This window comes from Urocitellus parryii, chromosome X (genome assembly GCF_045843805.1).
Source record: "Urocitellus parryii isolate mUroPar1 chromosome X, mUroPar1.hap1, whole genome shotgun sequence".
Taxonomy (NCBI): Eukaryota; Metazoa; Chordata; class Mammalia; order Rodentia; family Sciuridae; genus Urocitellus; species Urocitellus parryii.
The window spans coordinates 28197848-28204513 of record NC_135547.1 but is presented as its reverse complement, the minus strand read 5'-3'; positions in this window follow the sequence as shown (position 1 = coordinate 28204513).

The window sequence follows — 6666 nt, the reverse complement described above, 5'->3', positions numbered from 1 at the left end:
AAAATCCGGGGCAATCATTTTTTTTTTGTATTAAATGACATGTCAGTCTTTATTTATACCATTTAAAAGTCACAAGTAAGTGATAATGTCACATATTTCAGAGGAAATGCCATAAACCCCAGAAAAATGTCCTCATCAACACATATCATAAAGAATTTAGCTGAATCTAAAAGGAATTACTATACTCTCATATGAAGTCCAAACCATCTAGATTAAAGTATTATCTAATTGATATTTTTGCTGCTGGGAAATATTAGAGGATGTTTACAATTAACTATTCAACCTATTGTTTTTCAGTCTACTTAATTTTAGGGAATGAAACAAGAAACAATGAATGAAACAAAAATGGTGATAAGTTAAGAAAATGGAGTCAATTGGTTCTAATTGATGATATGGATAACCTGCAAGAAAACTATAAAGATTTGACTGTGCTTTATATTTACCTATAAAAAGCTGCTACTTTGAATATCTCTTGATTTTCTCTTTAAACAAAAAAACAGTTCAAGAAGTGGCTCAAGGAGATTGGAAGAAAAATGTGTGTTGACAGATGGGCGAGCCTTCCAGTGCTCTGCTGCCAGGTAAAATGAGTCCACTGGATTTGCTATCCATTTCTACCTCAGCTGTGAGGTGGCTGGAGGCACATTTCACTACTTGTTAGTGCAGACCCAGTCCATTTGGAAACTGTCATGGGAAATAACAATTTGACATTTAATAATTCATTCATTGCTAAAGTCAATATTTTGGAATGGTTTGTGAGGCATACCACATTTAATAGCAAGATCTTGAGCTATAGCTAGCAAGGTCACAACACCTTACTGGTTTTTGAGGCTTGGAATTTAATAGTTCAAAAAAAGATGGCTCCTTATATGCACATAACAACTCATTGAATTTTATTCTTTAAGATCTGCAAAATGGCAAACTTAGCTTAGAAAAATTATTAATTTGTAATTATTAACAACTACAGTTAATGGAATATTCCTTTCCTAGTAGAGCATATTATAAAAAAGGTTAACCTTACTTATGTGATGAAGGTGGGAAGAGAGAGTGAAAATAACATTCATTGTGTCCAGAGATTTTATATATGCTATCTAACTTAATTCTTAAAACAGACCTGTGATATTGGTATTTCCCCCAATTTCACAAATAAAGAAATTGAGGTTATAAAAACACTAAGTTGCAAAAGACCATACAAAAAATAAGCAAATTAATTAGATTTAAAGGCAGATGTTTGTGACTTTAAAAGCTGTATACCTTTAATTATATCATGCTAGTCCCACAAACTTGTAGGCTTATGTAATTCAAGGCTAAGTTCAGTGAGAAATTTTTAATGGTTGAAAAAGGAATAAAGGAAAAATGAAATTATACCTTGAATCCCTGCTTTAGTGCTGAAAATCTATCTTTATGAATATGTCTTTTTCTCTCATGCTTTACATCAGTTAGAAAATGGAAAAGTATATTCTGTGGGCCAGAATTCTGCAAATTCTTCCCATAGAACATGAATACTGGGTAAATTTAAGGTTCATTATCTGACAAAAGGGTTAAATTAGTTTAGCAAGATGCTTGGTTAAACAAAGTTAAACAGATTTCTTTGCTGTTGAATTTTTCTAAGCTTTTTACATGTTAATATGCATGGCAAAGTTCCAAGAAACACTATGGAAATGCAAGGTTTCCTAAATGTATCTTTTCACAAGAATACACTTTACCAAATTTGTTTCACAGAATGCCAGCTTGAGAAATCCTCTTCTGTGCTGTTTCAGTGACTGACACCACAGTGTGAAGGAAGACAAGCAGGTTTGCTAAGGAAAGAGGGGCAAGGGCTTGAGACCCTGAGAATCAGGGAGATGTCTACAAAACTGCAAACAAGGAGTGTAGAGTTTCTTCTTACAATCTATAATTTTGTTCATGGTTGACTATACTTAAAGAATTACTAAGAAAAACAAGACTTTTGATGCCTGGTCACCAATATACAATTTCTTTATACAAACCACTGATAAATAGCTATGAATTGGAGTAAAAAATTTGTTTCTATTGCTCTTTCACTGTGACCAGTGACATGTAAATGACAATTTTTCCCATTGGTTTGGGATATGATGACAGCACTCAATCACCAAATACACGTGGACCAGACCACAGAGAAGAGCTAGTGGCATTATGCAAAGATGGACTAAAATGAATGAATATAGCTACAGTTCTCACCAGTGTCAGCCATATGTGTAGTTACAGTATATAGTTGTTTAAATGTCATGATTTATGCCTCCCTGCCCTTAAATACCTTCTTCTTCCCCTCCCAAGGAAATTACAGTGCCTAGATTTCTTCCACTGAAGATAGATTCTTTGGTTTAAGTATTACCTTCTTTGACTTCCATTTACAAATGTAAAAATACCTCCAGAAGAATGAAGTATGAAATCCTTTACCATAACTAATTTATCAGAAATTTTCTTTTGTTGTAAGAAGAATGGGGTGCCACACATGAGGGTGGGATAATGAGTTTCTGTAGCATATCGAAACTTTTCTTTCCAATTTGACTTTGGGTACTAAGCCAACAAAATTCTACAAAACAAAGCAAATTAAAAATGGCTCCCTGCACTCTTTCTTTCTCCCCTTGTCTAATAGCCAGAAGCCTCTATAGCTAGGGATAGATAACTAGACCAGGAGACTTGACACTTCTGTCAGGGCCAATGTAGAAATAGGTTTAAATTATAGTGTTGATGAGAGCCCTGCCCTAACTTGTTATTTGGAAATGACTCTCAAACATATTTGGAGAGATAATTAAGATTCATGGAACAACTAAGAACTAAAATATGTGGTAGTAGCTATAAAGAAAATAAGATTTCCATTGAAGAGGAAATAAGTTTGAACAGGAATAATCAGGGAAGCTTTCTGGGAGAAGGAGAACTTGAGCTTACTTTCGAGTTCAAAAACCCAGAATGAGATAAAAGAGTGGTAGTTGTTTCTGTAGGATCAAGCAGAGTTAGCAAATTGGTTTCATCTCTTGTTCCAGTTCCAAACAATATATAGAGGCTGCTGGCTGCCTAGAGCACCATGTTGAGAAGAATGCTGAAACTGTTACCAGGCTCAGCATAAAACAGTACAATGATCAATCTAGTGATATATGCCATAGGCTACAAACATTCTAGGTATGGAAGCAAGAGTTCTCCAAAAGAATTTTGATCTGATATTGATAAGATCAAACATCTGAAACCCACCTGGGCTGAAAGAAATCAATAGAATAAATTCTTTTTACCACTGAGAAATTCTGTTCCCTACACTATAGAACTTAAAATGAAAAATTTCTATAACCATATCTCAGCATTAACAGATAGGCAGGAGACACCCTGTAACATGGAAAATTTATATTTTTGGTTTAGTTGAGTTCAAACCATATTTAATGGTTTAAAAAATAATTAACATGGGCTTGGTTTGAAAAATTATGTATGCAGTGAGAATGTTAAAACACAGCCTGCTTAAATGTCTGAGAACTAAAAGGATCTATTTCTATTTGGTGCCAATTTCTGGCTCTACACCAGATGGGCCTACTAATGGCTGTGGTCCTGTGAGTTTTAAGAGGAACTGAAGGCATGGAAAAGTTCAATCTTAATGCTTCTCCTCACTACCCACAGCATGGCTCTTCTCATAATTATACCTCTTAAAAATCAGAAAAATCTATGTTCTATTCAGTATATTCTTGGTTTTAATGAATCTAAGATTGTATTTAAATATATTATGTTTGGTGAGCTTTGCTTTTATCTCCAACAAATTGTCATGTTTCCCTTTAAGAGAATGCTTTGCATTTGGTTGTCATAGCAACAAAATGTGCTAGTAGGCTGAAAAACTGACATTTCCCCCTGATGTTTATTATTCATGATGCAGACACCATTTCCCCCAACACCTCCATCAGCACTAAGGGGTCTCTCCATTTAAATGTAAATTGACCATAAAAAGATAAAAGACTCTACTTTTACTGGTCATGAAAGGTTCCTGTCTATGCCATTTTTTTTCTTTCTTCAGTGCTTCTGATTCAAAAACTCCATAAAGGAGATGATCTTTAAAAGTTGAATGGACATTTGCCATTCCACCAAAATCTGGGACCTTTCTTATGCACACATTATACAAAAGGAGAGGGAAAATTGCTCTTACCAACAGAGGGAATAACCCTGGCTAACTATTATACAGAGAAATTTACACTTTCAAAGAATTTGCACAAACATCTCAACCAGCTGTCTCTTCTGGACTCTAGACAGACTTAAAATGCAATGCCTTCTATACAATGTTCAAAACAAAAGCATACAAGATCATTGTGCTTCCTGTTTTAAAATAAGATATTCACACTTCCTTCAGGAGTACTTCATAAAATGAGGGTTTCTACAGGGATACGACTCTGTGAGACCACACAGAAGTACTGCTTCCCACAACCTCATCTAGCCTCTCTTTCCTCAGACAACCTGTTCAGCACAGTTTTTCCCCCCATGAATAGAGGATACAAGAAGGTTGAAAACTTCAACCCATTTAACATTTGTATAGTATGAAACCACAGAAGCAAATATATAAGTGAACTCCTCTTTCTTGTTCATTTCCGTTTTTAGGTATTTCAAAGTAAAGAACAGTCATTTTAATTTTCAGTATTTTGGGGATCAAATGGATAGGACTGAGATTTTGATCTGGACATGAAGGAACTAATTGTTTGAATTGGAAAAATGCTTTCCTGAAGGCTTTGGAAAAAAAATGTTTTAATGCCAACTCCAACTCCTAATAATTAGAATTTATATGTACTTTCATATCAATAGAGTAATCTTGCAATTAGAAGCCTATAGTCAGGGAACTGAAGTCCTCCTCATTTCTCCTAATTCTATTTATTCCTAGATAAAAATTTCTCTGAACTAATGGCACATTTTCCTGCCATTAGTGGAATCAAAAACACAATATCCCTTTTTCTCCATCTTTTGTTATTGTTATTGTTGTTGTTAAGGCTCCTATAGAAACTCAAAATTTATGCTGGGAACATCAGTGATGCCTTTACAGTGGCAAGGCAGTGTGGCAATATAATTAGATACTCAAGTAGTAAAAATCAGACACACTCTAAGTTCTTGCTATGCTACTCGTTAGGCATGTGATCATGAAAAGGTAAACTCTCTACGCTTTAATTTTCTCACTAGCAAAATTTTAACCGATAACAGTGGGATTATTCATGTTATATGCTTAGCCCAATATTTGCCATACAGTAATAATGCCCTGAATACTAGTTTTGTTTATTAATTTGGAAGCAAGTACTAAGTAAACATGTCAACACCCCTAGAAAGTTGTTCTTTAGCCAAGTATTTTGAAGTTTACTTATTTATTTGTATTTGCTTTTGATTTCATCAAAAAAGGGGTAAAGGATCTGTTATAGGCCAAGAAAATTAGCAAATCTACCAGTGAATGATTTTTGCCACATTCACAATAGCTTCATAGAATCAAATTAAGAGAGCATTGAAGTCACCTAGTTAGAAACTACTTGAGATGCACACAGTAATGTTGTTATTAAAAGTCACCAATGAAATATTCTATATTCCATCATATTTTTCTTGGATCTATTTGGAAACTCTCTGGCTAATATTTAAAACAACTTCTTTCCTCTTCAATGACAAAGAAATACTGATCTTCATGCTTGTTTTAATAACCCTTAAATGAGCAAGAATTTAATCACAGAATTTTGGGCATCAGATTTGAAAATGATGTTGGAGATTTGCTAATCTGAAGAACTCCATTTAAAGATGAAAACATAAGGCTGTCATGAAAATTGACATGCCCAAATCCATGAAGATAGTTCATATAGCCTGAAATCCAAGTTTCTCACCTCCCAATCCATTGTCTATTCCATGAAATCATTCCATGAAGCACTGACTCTGTGATAAACCAATATTGCTACTTGTCTTAGCTTGAATTCTCCTGCTAGAGGAGCATGGGACAAGAACTTGGGTACAGATAGCTCACATGGGAAGTGATCCTAAGAAACTCTTAGTCAATAAATGGGAGGAAGGGAAGAGAGAGAAGATAGTAAAGTGTGTGTTACTGAGTAAATTACCCTGTGAAGAACTGAATCTCAATCCTGCTGGAGATCAGGTGGAAAAAAAACATTTAGAAAGCATCTCAGAACTTTCCTTAAGGATTGGATGGTTAGGGAATTTATTCACTGATCTCCTATCCCCAATTTGTTGAGAATTAGCCTCAAGCACTTTAACACCATCACCTTCCCAGGCTGCACCTTTGTGGGGGCCAGCAGCCTCCAATGCTTTGAAGTTAGAGCTACATACAAAAGCATAGATATTATAGAGTGCTTGATATGAGATGAACTGCCCTCTACAACTATACTAAAATCAGATGGACTGAAGGGGATGTTGTAAGAGACAATACAAGTATCTGTTACACTACTGTTTACTAGTATGCAATTATTTGCCCTTTCTGAACATTATTAATTATTCTATAATAGGGTGGAACCATATAAAATTAAAATGCACAGTGATGTCCTGCCAATTCTAATCTAGGTAATTGAAACCTCATGTGCAATTCTCCAGTACTTCTCCTTCCCTGCCATAGCACTCATGGGGGGAGGCCTTGAGAGGCAAAAGACCAAGGCACCTAGACTGTGGTCATTATATGAGGGACAGCTATCTTTTGGAGTCATATTG